This window comes from Diabrotica undecimpunctata, unplaced genomic scaffold (genome assembly GCF_040954645.1).
Source record: "Diabrotica undecimpunctata isolate CICGRU unplaced genomic scaffold, icDiaUnde3 ctg00003000.1, whole genome shotgun sequence".
In the NCBI taxonomy this organism is placed as follows: domain Eukaryota; kingdom Metazoa; phylum Arthropoda; class Insecta; order Coleoptera; family Chrysomelidae; genus Diabrotica; species Diabrotica undecimpunctata.
This window is the reverse complement of record NW_027314201.1, coordinates 1-16,896: the sequence shown is the minus strand read 5'-3', so window position 1 is coordinate 16,896 and position 16,896 is coordinate 1. Positions and strand designations below refer to the sequence as shown.

Below are 16,896 nucleotides of genomic sequence, written 5' to 3'. Positions count from 1 at the left end.
ACGCGCTATCTCAGAGTTAATAATAAGTTTTTCCCTTTACTCCTAAAAGACCTTAGACTCTCCAAATAATCGAACCTTTACTTTATTAAAAGACTGGATTTCATAATTGCCTGCCATTTATTCACTGTTTTAAACATAAAACCATTAGATTTTAAAAACCTCCAAAAAGTAGTTTTATGACTTACTTACTTACTCCGTGGCGTTACAACCCTTCGTGGGTTTTAGCCGACTCGACAACATGCCTCCATTGTTTTCTGTCTTGAGCAACCTCCATCCAATTCTCCACGCCCATAGTGCTTAGGTCTCCTGCTATATTATCTCGCCACCGGAGACGAGGGCGTCCGCGTGGTCTCCTTCCAGTTGGGACTTCCTCCCACACCAGTCTTACTGTTCGTTCGTCAGAATGTCTTCTGAGGTTTCCTGCCCATTGGAGTCTTCTGGACTTTATTTCTTTTATGATGTTGGCGTCTGGGTAAAGTTCTTCGAGCTCTTTGTTAGTTCTTATCCTATATTGTCCTGATGCTTTATCCAGCACAGGGCCAAAGATCTTCCTTAGGATTTTTCTTTCCCAAACACATAGTATCTCTTCGTTTGCCTTTGTTATCGTCCACGTTTCGCTTCCATACATCACAACGGGTCGTATGAGTGTTTTATAGACCTGTATCTTCGTACGTCTTGTTAGTTGTTTCGATTTTATAAGGTTTTGGAGGGCAAAAAGACATCTGTTGCCGGCCTAAATCCTGTTGTTTATTTCTTGTGATCCGTTATTATCTTCAGTTATTGTTGTTCCAAGATACTTGAATTCTCTAACGCGCTCAAAGTTAAAGTCATCGATGGTAATGTTCTGACCGATTCTATCTCTGCTTTGGTTATTGCGGCTCATATACATATATTTCGTCTTGTTTTCGTTGGTTTGGAGTCCCATCTTCTCTGCTTCCTTCTCAAACCTCACGAAAGTCTCCTTCCAAAAGTTTGGTCCTTCTCGATGAAATACTGTATTCGGTTTTTCGATTCTTGCACTTCTGATTATGTATTCCAGAGCTAAGTTGAAGAGTTGTGGTGAAATTACATCACCCTGTTTTAGTCCATGGTTTATTTCAAATGTCTCCGAGTATTGTTGTCCAACTCTCCCCTTACATCGTAACCGTTCCAAACACATCCGTATCAACCTGACTAAATTTTTTGGAAAGCCAAGTTCCTGCATCGCTGTCCACAGTCTGGCCCTGCATATTCTATCAAATGCTTGTTTAAAATCTATGAACATCTGATGAAGCTCACGATCAAACTCCCAATTTTTCCATTATCTGTTTTATTGAGAATATCTGGTCAATGGTAGAGCGGCCCGGTCTAAATCCGCATTGATAATCAACGATTCCTTCTGTGTATGTTTTGGTTCTTTCTAGCAGGATGTTTGCAAGGATTTTGTAGGTGGTGTTTAGGAGTGTTATTCCCCGGTAGTTAGTACATTGCTTTTTGTTTCCTTTTTTGTGTATTGATACAGTAACTCCTTCTTTCCATTCATCTGGCATTGTTTCTTCTCGCCAAATGTCTTGAAATAGCTTGTATATAAAACTGTACAACGCTTCTCCTCCATGTTTTAAGCACTCTGCGGGTATACCATCGCTACCTACTGTCTCATTATTTTTAAGTTTTTTAATTGCCTGTATTACTTCTTCGTATGTCGGGTATTGGTCTTCTATTTCAGCTGTATGTACCTCTATGTTTGATGTATTAGTTTTATGACACTCGGGAATTATTTCTTTGTTTCTTAATTCACTCAAAAGTTTATTTAAAGTTGGTAAGTTATTCACTGAATACATATGATACGTTGTTTCCCGTATAGCTGATAAATGAAAATTCGGTAATACTCGATGGGCACCAGAATCCTTACTTTTTTTTTTCGCAACACTGGACCGTCTTTTATAAGTTCGTATACAGTGCATCGTGGCACTTGTATCAGAAAAACCATCTTTTTGATCGCTTCTAATTTAACCATCGTCGAAAGAAGACCGAACAAAACATATGTAATTTTACATTCTAAGGAATTCTGCTCGGAATTCTCTGTTTTTTATGAATTAATTAATCGGTAAATATGATTAAGATTCCTAATTCCGGGTGGGGCGAATTCTCGCCCCAAGCTTAACGTTTTTATTACTATCTGTAATTAAGTTTAATCAATCGCTTTGACGGTTTAGGATATTGGTATTTGATGTATTAAAAGCACAAAGAAGTAGTAAAACACAAAATGCATGTGGGGCGAAAATTCGTAATTTATTTTCATTGTTTGTTTTTTCAATTTTATAAAATCTGTAACGGTATATAAATTTAGAGTAAATTTCAATATCACACTTTGAGGTCAGTCAGTACAATTCAATAAATTCAAAGAAAAATTTTATAGTATATATGCCAATATTTTTTTTTAATTTTAAATGAATTAAGCAAGTATGAATTTATTGGTTATTTTTTAATATAACGCATATTTTTCACTATAAGAAGTTTTCGTAAGTTGATACAAGAACTTCATTTTTGGTATTTTTGTGAGTAACACCGACTGGCCTCTGAATCCTCCAGTTGTATACTTACTTGACATCAAAGTATCAATACTGATATTAGAAATTCCATTCAGGGTTGCAGCATAAATTTGAAATACATAAGCTAATTCAAAATTTGGACTTTTCGTAGGATCGAAGGGAAACCATCCTGCTAACGGAAGTTGCAGCTCTTTTAAAGTGAATGGATACATAGCCCAAAAACTGCAGGTACAAATACAAGCACCCCAAAAACTAAAAAGAGAAATTCTACATAGAATTAAAAATTAAATACTAATTTAGGTTTAAACCATACAACTAATATCAAAGTTATTACAAAATTTAATTGTTTAACACTTAGTTCAAAACCAATCTTAAAAGTTTTTAATTTAAAAAGACTTTAAAAGATATGATTAATGTTTTTTTACATCTCTTACAGCTAGTCATCTTACAGGCTTCTTGAAATCTTTAGAAGACAATAAGCATAATCTATATGTTTATTTATGCTCTTTCTTCTTTCCTTGTTAAGAAGAGTCCTTCTTTTAATAGTCAGGTTGGGAGATCAGGTCCTGAATTTAATAATTATGGGTTTTCCAAGTAAAAGATTATTTTTTATGCATAGTAAGGAGTATTTGGTATATATTAAATTTTAGTAAATTTAAATATATCTACCATTTAAAAATGTGCTTGAATAAAGTGTGGTCCCGAGTTAAAACTAAGCGGAGACAAATTATTTTACAAGTCCTCCTTTAAAATCGTAAGGTACATTCATTTTTTACATTTTATTTCTTAAAGGAGCAATTGATAAATAAAAAAAGCGTGTTGCACATAAGAAATATTTTAGGAAAGAGTATTTTTGTTGAAAAAATTTACTTTTACTTATATAAAGACTGATAAAAGCATCAAAATACAAAAATTCATAAATTTATAGACAATTCCGTTTTTGTTCTTTAGCTCCTCGTATAAAAATTTATTTCAGTTGACCAATATTTAAAAACTTCGACTCATAAGTTGTGTGCTGGCTGTATGGCAAACTGTCGAAGCCATATAAAAAAAGACTCAAGATAAAATTAAAAAAGATTGCATAAGGACCCGTTCATTAGTCGATTCATACATCTCTTCAAAATGTTTAAGATCAAGATGAATCAAAAAAAGAAACATGTTTTTTTAGAAGACCTCTTTTAGCAGCAATTAGTGGTCAATTTTTGCAAAATATTGAAATTTCAATATTCCTAACGATGCAACACTAAGAAAGGACAATGTGAATGCATTCTATGACGAAGTTAATGAGGAAATTAAAGTTTCTTTAAGAAATAATAACTTTTACGTAATTGTCGAAGAAAATACAGATGTATATGGTCCATATATGGTGCATCTTATAATCGGTGACTAAAAAGAGGATGAACCAGGAAAACTTTATTTAATAGCTGCGAAACAACTGGAGAACACCAATAATATGACTGTAAGCCGTTTCATTCTGCTATTGTTTTTTTTGCCAAAAGAACTAAAAAGGCAAAATTTTTTAATATTTTTTTATTACCATAAACAAAAAAGGACAAAATTTTAAAATATTTAATCCAAATATTATGGTACACGTCACATGTCTTCTACAGGATATAAACAGAGTTTGATTTAGTCAATAAATTAATTTCAAAACTTAAAAAAGTATAAGTTAAAAAAGTGAAAGCACCTTTATGTGTGGAAATATATTAAGAAAAATTGCCATGCGTAAGCTTGCCTTCAGAGCCCGTAATTAAAAGATGAAGAACCTGAATTAAAGCAGCAATTTTCTACGCAAATCATTTTAATGCCATAAAAGGTGATGCCATAAAAGAGATTTTCAAAATTACTCACAGTGTGTAACTAAAAGTCAAGAACTTCTAAGTAACGTAAAAATTGCTAAAGAACTTATGTATTAGTAAAATTGAGGGCTTCAAATGTTTGATGAAAGTGCCTAAATTAAAATATTGCCCCATAACGTCAGTAGATTTTAAATAAAATTTTTCTGTGACCAAACTCATTTTTTTCATTGCCTTGTTAAATATCTATTCTGTCATATAGTAGAATGTGTCTTCTTGCTTTGAATTCAAAAAAACTTCCATATTTTGTACATTTTTTGTTTAAGTCACTAGTTAATCTGACTTTGTCTTAAATCACAATGTCCTTTGTGTCAGCCATAGTTACTTTTAACAAATTATGTTCATAAGTGACTTTTTATTATAAAAAAGTGTTTATTTATATTTACCTTAATGTAATAAATCTCGCCATTTTAATGTAAGATTTCAAAGTTTCTCGTTGAAAATTTGACTTCGGTTGAAATTCTTTACAATTGATTGAATTAATAAGTACTTTTATTCTTCTAATATATTTATACAAATAAAAGACTTTGACCACTTGAACCATATGTGTCAAACATAGAAAAGATGCTGAGGCTATTTCAGATACGCTTCCTTTTATACTAAATAAGTTGATGGCTTCGCTTGAAAGTTGGCAAATATAAACACAAACTGTAACAGAGTAAAAAAACAAAATAAATAAAAAAAAGACAGTTGAGATTTGACTTCACGTATAATGCCTTTGTATATTCGCATTTTATCCTAAATGGATTAATTAGAGCGACTGGTACAGGAGCTCTTAAAGTGAAATAAAATATTTTCCGTCAAAAGAAGTAATAATAAAATAACTTATTACAATATGGATTGACTCTAAAAACGTTTAGATTGTGGCCTATCAGTTTGCAAAGCATAATAATAAAAAGTAACCGAAAACATGGAATAACCATAACATGGCCGGAGATTACTGGTTAAGAATTTTTTGCAAAAGACATCCACAACTTACTTTACGAAAGCCATAAGCCACAAGTTTAGCCCGTTCGACTGCTTTCAATAAAAACAACGTAGCTGCAGTATTTATAAACTATAAGGCTGCATTGTTAAACATTGATGAAACCGGAGTCTTCACTGTACATGTTCCACCATAAATCTTAGGACCGTTAAACAAATCGGTTCAATGACAAGTGCTGAGCGAGGTTCTACTGTCACAATGATAGGTGCCATTATTGCTGGTGGAGGTTTCATACCTTCTTTGCTAATAATCTCATGAGTCAACTATAAAGACTTCATGATGAGCAATGCTCCACCTGGTATCATTGGAGGTGCAAATTCTTCTGAATGGTCCAACGAAAATTTATTTTTTTAGTTTATGGAACACTTTATTAAACATGTAAGGCCTTCTACTGACTTCTTGTGTATTGTGCTCTTGGAAAATCATAAAAATCATATCAGCCTGCCTGTTGTAAATATATCCAAGTGAAATTTATTAGATATTCCCGGATTTAAAACTACGGGAATGTATCCAGTTAACGAACACATTTTCGACAACTCGGACTATTTATCAGTAGAGGTAACTGATCGTTCATATGATGTTACTTCCGATAAAAACGAAGATACATCAATCAGTTGCAGAAGATGATATTTTATCTCACTCACTCTCAGAGGCCGATCGTCCATCCACTACTGTGATTAAAAATATTGTTACACCAAATATGATTAGACCTCATCCTAAAGTTGTACCAACGAAAAACAATGGAAGGGGACGACAAAAAGGAAAGTCGTGCATTTTAACAGATACGCCAAAGAAAACCAGGATTGAAATGTTGAAAATGGTGAGTCTAATAAAAAAAACACATGTTCACAACAAAATTCAGCTAAAGGCAAAAACAAGAAAAAGTCCGTTAAAAGAAAAATCGTTTCTGATTCTGAATCTTTCATATTAGATGATAATTTCTCGTTACAAGAATCAGATATGTCTGAAATGTCTTTTGAAATATATGATAATGAAATTGAAAACACAAACAGTGATTCTGAAGTTTCAAAATTTATTAGATGATTTCGTGATTTTCGTTTACGAAAATAATTGTTTTCCTGGAAAAATTGTTGATTTTATAGAACAAGAATTTGTAATAGGGTCTATGGAAAATCACTAAAAAATTGGAAATGGCAATGGAAAATAAGAGGGAAGATCGAAACTTATACCCAGCATGCGACATTAAACGTAAAATTAGACCTCCAAAAAAATTCGTTGCTCTAGGGAGGTTTATAAAGTTCCAGAGATGTTAAGCTTTATAAAATTAGTTTAAACTATTTTCTGTTTTATTCATATGTATAAACGTTTTATTTCTGATTGACTTTGATTCGTTTAATTTTGTGTTTATCATTTTATAAAGGTTTGTTAAAATAAAATTTATTTTTATATTTATCGTATACTATGTCCATGGTACAACATCCTGGTGTTCAAGGTACAACACCAATGTTGTACAGTTTATCACTATTTTTTGAAGCGAAATATAAATGTTATAAACATCTAACAAAAATTATATTGTTATGTTATAGTTCCATATTACACTAGAGAAGTGAGGTTGCTTTGTTAATTATTATAACAACTTCTAAAACCCCAATTGAGTAAAAAAGTGTCTGAGGTACAACACCTTCCCCTACTCAAAGAGTTTCTTGTATTTAAACAGTAAATAAATAAAGAAAAAGACCTCACATATAAATAGTGCCTCTGTATCTTCGCTTATACGTATTTTATACTACCAGGATTCTTGTGGAATGAAGTTTTAGATTCCCCGTATCGTTCTTTTGTCGTCTGTTTTGCCTTGTAATTTATAGAAGGCACAGATTTAAGCAAAAATCTGAGGTTTGGTTTTGGCAACCAACAAATCTTCGAATTTATCTTTTCTGGTTTTAACAAAATAAATCTTTTGAACAAAGTATTTCTTATATTGTTTTGGCATCTTGACAAGTTATTTTTTTGGCATCTTACTACTATAATTAATGTAGATAATGTGAATTAACCATAACTATAATACTACAGCTACTTTATTTTATTTATTTTATATCTCGTCCTCCACGTCAGAACCATTTTTAAAATACTACCTTCAACAATTTAGCAACTATAAACTTTTCGTTTCTCCAGGTTCATCTAGGTTACCTCTTTTTCTTTTACCTACAAGGATTCTTCTTTTGCATTTAGCTTTTGTGTAGAGACATCTGATTAACTTTGTTATTTGAAATCTAAAAATTATTGCAGGGAATAATTCGAGGGATGTGATGCCGAAGCAATTTTGAAAGTTTTTCAGCCAAGAAATTCTACATCCCACACTTCTACGTGCGATCATTTTTCCTTGCATTCTAAGCTTTAGCAACTTATATTTTGTAAATTAAACTTATATTCTTGTAAAAGATTTTAAGTTTTTATGTTTATAGTAAATATAAGTTCAGGTTCAATATTTAGTCTTTTCTTCAAGGCCTGATTTGTTATTCTATCTACCCAGAACACTATAAGATCGCGTCTGTATACCCATGGTTCTAAGGCCTTTATCTTTTTAAGTAGTTCCTTATTTAGTTTCCACACCATGATACACCAACCATAGATACTTTATCGAATATTCTCTGGAGGTCTCAAGGCGGTCTATAGCTATATAGTCAGCACATCCGATGTTGTTAATAAGAACTCTATTTATCGCTGTTCCAACTGACTTATTCTCCAACGCCTTATGAAAAATATATTCACAGCATAAATTAAATAGCAATGGCAAGAGTACGTTTGCGTATCTGGACCTGAAAAAATTTAAAATTGTTTACCAGTGATCGGTAGCTAACTTAACGCTTAAAACCCCTAAACTTAGAGGTCCCAATTTTTTTGTTAAGGTTTTTTCAAACCGAGTTCAGTCGGGTTGTTCATATTTCCATCGCAGAGCTTTCTGAATTTTACAGTTGTTGGTCATACAATTATCATTACAACCTCATTATTTCTTTATTATTAATACTTCCTTTTGATTATTAATTACTTTCTTTTTATAAGTATATGCCAAAAACACAGATAAATAAATTTTTTTTGTAAAATATAAAAAAGTAATATAAACATACCTACATAAAGTAGAAATCTTAATCCAAATAAAAAAACAGCTCATAAAGCCTGTCATATCTGGTATCATAAAGGCAAAACCATAAAGAGCGGTAACGTTATATTTAATAATATCTTTAAAGTTAAATTCAACGTGCTTATGCTTATTTGCATGATCTTTTATTCCCTTCATTATCCAGTCCTGGAATAAATTTCCTGCATTAGTTAAAACATATAACATAAAATAGATTAGTTAAAACAAGTTCATCTTACATGTTAAAGACTTTTACATGTTAAAATTATATTCTAATCATATCTAATAACCTTTTTGTCCGATAGTATGCCAGTAATTAGGTTTGTAACCTATGTTTAGAAAAAAATAAATAAAAAAAATTAAAAAAATAATAAAAAAGGAATAAAAAATAAAATAAAAAAATAAATAAAATAAAGGATTATAAAAAATATATTAAAAAAAATATAAAAAAAAGAAAAAATAAGAATATAGTAAAACAACCACTAAGAGTTGAGTAGAGTAGAGTAGAGTATTTATTTAACTACATAACAATACAAATATTGTTTGTAGCAAGTCAAAAAGAACATACATAGTATTAAAAAAAAAACGAATATAAAACGTAACTTAAATAATATATACAAAACAAGAACATATAATAAACATATAAGAGGATCTAAACCTCAGAGGTGTTGATCGGGTTTATGTCCTAACGTAGTGAAAAAAAAATATGTTACCATAGTTGTATTTATTAACATAGTAGGTAGATATTTTTATTTGTAAGATGTATACCTACACTATGTATTCCACATAACGTCTGTCAATAACTAAATTATAATAAAGATATAATATAGTATTTATTAACATAGTATGTACATGAGCTAAACTACATTCGTTTCACATATTCCCATCCGTCAACAAACGCACAAAGGCACAACTTTCACATGCGTGAAAGCCAAACAGGGTCGTAATGAGGTATATTATTATGATTTTTAAAAATATTTACGTTTGAAACTGTTAGTATAAGAATTTCTTGAAATTTATTTACTGTGGGCAAAATTTAATGCTCCATTGAAGGAAAATGTGCCAAAATAAAATATTCATTAACTGAGAGATACATAACAAAGTAAACATTTTGAATAAAAAAGCAACACGCTACAATTTGAATTTAAACAGACTGGCAAGTTTGGATCTGTAACATGAGAATCCGTCTGGCTTAAGGCAATAAATTATATTTAATAGCCTCTTGATGAATGACTCTGAGATAGCGCGTCTCATGTTTACAGATGGGAATTTGCTAAATGAATAAACTTTAAGTACGGAATAATTATATTATTATTATATTAATCATGTTTCACTAATTTATTTCATATTTATATAAATATTTAAATTCGATAATAAAGCTCATGCTGATTAAGACTGGCTGAATGACAATTGTCCAAGCCAAGAACAAAAAAAAATCATATCTAATCAATTTTAATAGTGGATACATAATTTAGACTGATCGTAATTTTGTACCGTACCTAGTTATCTAGATTGTGAATAATTGATCTTAGAACACTAGTAGACAATAGACTCGAAGACACCGTTGCTCAATCTGGATAGATCATGAGCAAGGTCGTTCTTAGAGGCGCAAAATGTAAGGAAGAAAATATATTTAACCACAAAAAAAGATTAAAAAATGAAATGTATTTCTGAAGTGTGTAAAAATGTATTTCCTAGCTGAGCACTTTCAGCTGCAAAGCCATCCTCAGAGCTATGATCAAGCTTTAAAAAGCACCACTACTCAAAAGAGATCCCATTTGGGGAAAAAATCCACAATTTTTTCTTTTATTTATAAAATTTAAGTTATAAAAACTTAAAACTTTTAAAAAAATACGTAGAAGACGGAATATTGGACTCCAAAAAAAAAACACATTAAAAAATATGATACGGGTTTAAAATATTCAAATAAGGTAAAGAAATATTGTATGAAGTCTTTTGATGGATTACTTTGGTAACAATTAAAAAATCTGCTAATAAGTTTAAAATATGCTAACTCTACAACAGTATGCAACTCTAGAATATAGTAGCAATAAGATTCGGGTTGACAAAGAGACGAAGAATAAAGTAAAAGCGTGAAAGGTGAAAGTGAAAAAATTAAGAGGACATATTAAGAAATAAATGCATTTCAACTGTTAGGAAGCGCTGCCACAAGTTGCGACTTCTTCCGCAACTAGCGAAAACAAAAATTCACAACACAACTTCTAACAGGAGATGAATAGCCTAACCAGCGTTGGACTATTTATGGGAAGATATTTAAGTCAAACATTTATAGTTGAGCTGGTGGGTGATAACACAGTTAGAACAATAAAAGCAAAGAATATAGACGCTAAGCGTCTATATTCTTTGATAAAAGATTCAAAACTTATCTTCGGTACGTCTTTAAGACAATAACAGATTTAAACAAACGGGAACTTTATTTATTAATTTTTATAGCCTTTTCTACTAATAATAAGAGAAAAGTAAAATTGTGTAAAATAAATATTTATTTAAAATTGTTTAAACAAATTATTCGATTGAATAAACAATCCACAAATTAACTAATTAAATTTTCAGAATCTATGTAACGAAGTACCTTTAAAAACATCAATTTTTCTTAATTAGAACAGGAGATATTGCGACTTTTATAAATTTGAACTTAGTTTTCTCAACTAGGATTCTAAGTGTCGCAGAACATTGTATTTTCATTAAATCAAGTAAAAATGCCAACATTTCGAATAAAAAAAAATAACCTATATGTTCTGTTATTCTAAACGTTTATAAGGTTAAAATCACAGTACTTTTGTAGACCTATTTTACAATATTTATCATAAACTTGTTAATCATTAAATGATTTATTTGACAAAATAAACATTTACTTCAATTTGGTTCTTTTAGAATTCATGTAGACCTAATAGCTCAGCGGTTCCCAAACTTTTTTAGCTTGAGGCACACTAACATAAAAAAATCCGCTCAGTTACGGCACACTTGGGTAAATAATATCTATAATGAATATAATCATAATGTATTGTTGTGCGATTTTTTTACTATGTTTACTTTCTTTAAACATATAATTTAAAACATAATTCATTGAGTTAATACTGTGCTCATTATGGAAACTAATTTGAAAAGTTAAGATAACAAAATTATAATGCACCTAAAAACATATATTTTGTAATAAAAGAGACGTGTTGATAATAAAAAATAATAGAGTAGTAGTATGTAGGATGTAGTTCACCATTTTTACAACAGTTTGTAAATTTTCAATTAGTTCAAGCATCAATGACAAAGAAGCAACAAGTGCTTGTCTTTGTAAAAAACAAGGTGTGAAAATAATATCTGGATTTTCCTTTTGGACTAAGACCAGAAACCCTGTTAAGTTAACCATCGTAGGGCAACCATCTGTGCAAACACTCAAACAAGACAACCAAGACAAACCATCAGTGATAAAATAACTGTTCAATAATTAAAAAATGTCTAGTCCTGTTGTATTTTCAGGGAAGTTTATACAAAATAAAAACTGGTCATTTACATTAGATTTACAGAAAAATCTAAGGAAAGCAATAACCCGGGGTTTCCCAGTTATATCTGTGGATTCGTCCACATAAAGCGCAAAAAAATCAGCTGTCTTCGATACGCCTTTTAATCGTATTATTAGATAATGGTATATTTTTAACCTCTTTTCACATTCTTCACCAAAAATAATTTTAACAATTTGACAGCATGCTGGCAAAATAGTCATCTCGGCAGTTATATGAAATTTCATATTTTTTGCAATCAACTCAGCCACAAGTAACTGGCTTCTTGTACTTTATCCTACACAGATGAAAGTTTTTTAAAAGAGGAAGCCTGAGTAGACTGATTAGATAAGAGCCTTTTAAAATATTCAATGGGTTTCTTAGTCTCCAATGAATGCTTTGTGAGGAGGTGTCTTTTTAACTTACTCGGTACCATGCTTCGGTGGACAGCGGTTTGACACATATCAAGCATCGAGGTTTAGGCTGTTCACCACCAGATGACGTGAAACCGAACGATAAATAATTTTCTTGGTACTGACGAACAATTTCGTTTCCATTTACACAATCATTATTGGCAATCCGTTTGCGTTTCGCAGGTTTACATTCCTAAATGTTTTCATTATCAGTCAAATGTTCATTGCATTCACTTAAACTGGTACTCGCACTCGCAGTAGGTAATTCACTCCTAATTAGAAATCGATCTATTTTAAAAGCGAGAGGTAAGTAAGTGAGTAGTCTAACTCTGACTAAAACGTACAAAGAAATTCAATCATACGTGATTTGATAGTTTGACGTTTGACCAACGACTCTGTGTGAGATGTGAGTAGAGACTCTGAGATAGCGCGTAGTGTGCAACAAAGTTGCCTAACCTGCGATCATAACCCTCTAATAGAGAAATTTATAACTAAATTAATTTTAATAAAGGAATAAATAAACCATTTCATTTGTTTTTGCGCGGTTAGGTCTAAGAAATTTTGACATTGTAAAAATAATAATATTTTGATATAATTTTATTTCTGTTGTCTGTTGTATTAAGTTCAAGATCAACAATGGTGTTAGAAAACATCGTTGTTTAGACTTGATGTTATATTGCCATCAATGGTACGTTTCCGATGTCTAATCGATAGTAACCATTGATGTTTTTTCAACGATACTCATTTCTAGATGTGAGTGTCTTCAAACGCTATCGCCACAAGCAGTAATATGTTAAACTAACGCACGTCTGCCTGCATACGACACTGCTGCTACCGAATTCTGTTGGTCGAGTGTTGAACTACTTAAATATCAGATAAGCGCATAACACAAGTTTTATTCAATTAAAAATAGTCGGTAAAAGTTATTATCACGGCGAATTAAAAAAGTTAATACTAGTCAAAAAGACGGTAAAATTCTCGAAAACGAGGCTATAAATCTCAAGGGACCAAGAAAAAGGGACGGGATAACATTCGATTATGCAAAAAAGAGAGTGGTTCCAAAGAAATGCGTGAGGTATTTAGGGGGACTCTGAGTCAAAACGGAAAGTGCGGGGAGCACGTAAAAGCGGTGACTCAAAGAGTTGCGGTGAGATCCGCTACGTTAGGGGAATCATGCCCAACATTGGAGGGCTCAAACTGAGAGGAATAGGGCCCTTTATTCTGTTGTGCAATCGATTGTCCTCTATGCTGCGTCTGGCTGGAGTACTGCCGTTTTAACAAAGGCGTACAGAAAGCAGTTCACCCGAGCAGATAGGAAGAGTCTATTGAGGGTGGCGTGTGCATACAGACAGTCTCTGCCGAGGCGTTGGGAGTAATCACCGGGTGTATTCGGATGCACGTGCTAGTGAGGGGAAGAGGAAGAATATACGAGAGAAGAAAGAAAGACATAGCAACAGAACGTTTAAAAAAAGAAGAAAAAGAGAGGTCAATAATGGTGTGGCAAGAAGAATGGGACGAGATGAGAAGGGTGGCGCCGTGGACGAAGTTGTCGATTCCTAATCTGAGAAGATGGATGGATGGATTGTGAGCACCGGCGAGATTACTTCCTGACGCTGATGCTCACGGGACAAAGTTGCTTTAGGGCTTACCTTTACAGATTTGGAAAGACAGAAAATGACAAAATGCTTGCATTGTGAAATATCGGACACTGTCTCACACACTCTATTGGTATGCGATTGATGGATAGGTGAGAGGAGCCTACTTAAGAGAGATCTAGAAAGAGCAGTTCAGAGTAATGTGAGGAGAACATTGAAGAGAAAGGTACAAGAAGAAAGGGGTGAGATTAAACATGAACAGGAAGGAATAGAAGGGAGAGAAGAATTCAGTCGTAGCGAGAAAGTGCTAGAATGCATAAAAATTGTGCGTGAATGAGAGATCAGGTGAATGCTGTGCCGATGTTGCGTCCCAATCAGGACGATCCGGCCGGTAATTCACTGCTGAGGAGGGTCTTTTTTAGCAGGTGGGTCTCTGGCATTGACGGAGATGGTGTCCGAACAACCCTAGCGTGCGGCCTTGGATATTGGATATCATCGTGGCCACACTGGAGAATTCCTGCATAACCGAGAGTGGAGGGCGGTTTTGCCCACCTTCTAGGACCGAGGTATGTTTCGAACATTTGGACCACCCCCACCCCATATAAAAAAAGAAAAGAAAAAGATTGTTTATATAATATTTATAAGTAAAAAGTGACATTTAACATTTTGCATATTTTGTTTATTAGGCTTTGTATTTGCTAACTTCGCTGATCTAAAAACTAACCCACATAAACAAATATTTAAAAAACCAGTTAAATCACAATATAAATATCAAATGAGAATGTATTTCAGGAAGAAAAAAACCTGCTAACAAAACTTTTATCAATAGTTGATGATTTTTTGATATTTATGTATAAAAGATTCCACAACTTAAAGAAAAAACGACAAAGCACCAGAAATGATCCAGAAATGCTCACAGAAGAGGTTTGAAGAGAAGAACAATACCATATGTAAATAAGGCTAATCAGAAAAATTAACAACAACAACAACAACAATATTAAAAACAGTCAAGAGGCAACCAACACACTATTTTTTCCAAAACCAAACCCAACAAAATATCAGTCATCGTATTGGATTTGTAATATATTTTTATTGTTATTTAAATCGTAAACACAAATGAATTGATTACTTATTACATTTAATAATTAGCTAGGAATAAATTGAAGCTTTAATTGAAGTTTGGATCCATTACTTGTATGTTGGTTCTACTTAAATAGTTTTAAGCGGATAAAGAAGTGTTCTTCTGATATTTTAAGCACTGAATGTTCCAAAACTTTTATCCGCTAACTTAATTTTCTGAAATCGACAGACATAAATCTTTCTACGAATATTTTTAAAACTTTTGCCTCATTATTGAATGTAACTAGGTCTTATTACAAGTAGAAAAATGTCGTAAGTACATTAACCACGCTACTTCACTAAATTTCAGTAAATTGTGAATGAAGTAGAGGACTTAATGGCACTTAGCAATAATTGCACACGTAACCGCGCTTACCAAAAGCTTTTAACTAATTGATAACCGAATTCCCGACAAACCGGATTTACCACTAGAAACCAACAGTTCTCCAACTGAAAGTTATTTAATCGGGTTAAATTAAAAACTAAGAAGGGACGCGAGATTTGACAGGTGTAATATTTAAAACTGAGTTTGACCAATTAAAAGAGCGGATAATTCTTAGTTTATTTTGAGCGACTATCGTTTTACTTACAAAATACAGGAAAAATGTAATAGATGATAGTTTTAATAGTCCATTGTAATACGGTAATAATATTTACATCAACATAAATTGACTTTGATGACATTTTAAAGTTGAAAAACATTTTTTGTTAATACTTTTGATTTATTTGAACCACTACAAAGCTACCCGGGTTAAACTTAAACTTAAACAATAAAAAAAAACATAAAACATCGATCATAAAAATAAAATTGCAGAATACACCATAAAGATAAAAGGTATTTATATCACAATATAGTACAATAACACAATATAAAAAAAACACAACAAGGTGTTTATACCAAAAAAGAATAGTCGAAAAATGCAGAAACACATTTATCAACCAAAGCAATGAAGTTGATGAAAGCTGGGCAAAAATAAAAGTAAATATCTTAGACTCAGTTAAAAGCCAGAGTTTCTAAAGCGAAAAACTTCGTGGATCTGTAAAGAGGTAAAAAAAGGAAAGAAAACAAAAAGAGCTTACCTGAAGTACGTGTCACCCCAGACACACCAGGCGTATGAAGAAATAAAACATATGCACTGGTAAAAAGAATTAAAAACGAGTACTGGAAACGCTTCTCAAAAGAACTGGATCATGATTTTTATGGTCTACAAAAAGAAATATGGCATTTTATAAGAAATCAAAGAGCAAATAGCAGTGTTAAAAGAAATAAACGACTCTAGTTCTCTATTTCTCTATATCTTTTTTTGCGCCACATAAGACGATTGCATCGATTTTCAGAGGTAAGAAGTAGCACCCAGTGTGGCCGATACAAGGCTAAAACTACGAATTCTCCGATAAATTGTTCGCATCTCAATTGGTCCTCTATATTCTGCAAACGACTGATTTTGATTAGACTTGGTAGTGGTGAAGTGATCGACTTAGGTGACGATCTTGACAAATAGCTGTTCTTCGTTGCCGCCCTGTGGCCCCGGTGTTACGATTTCTATGTCACTTACTGTGCTGTAAGTAATATGTACAATCATCATGCTATCATGATACAACTGTTTACAATATTAGTTCTACAAAGGATAAAGAAAAAATGGTAAATGATAAAATAGCGAAACAGATAATATACGATTCAAATAATATTTTATGACGGAACGACCATAGATATCAAATATTATGTATATTTATTAACGAAAAACGCATGGGACAAAGTTGACCATGTAACTCTGAGATAGCGCG

General features: G+C 32.2%; 1 pseudogene; it reads right to left on the bottom strand.

Annotated features, from left to right (window-relative positions):
* Window positions 1-2,583: 2,583 nt before the first annotated feature.
* On the bottom strand, window positions 2,584-12,590 carry LOC140432140 (uncharacterized; annotated as a pseudogene).
* Window positions 12,591-16,896: the final 4,306 nt, after the last annotated feature.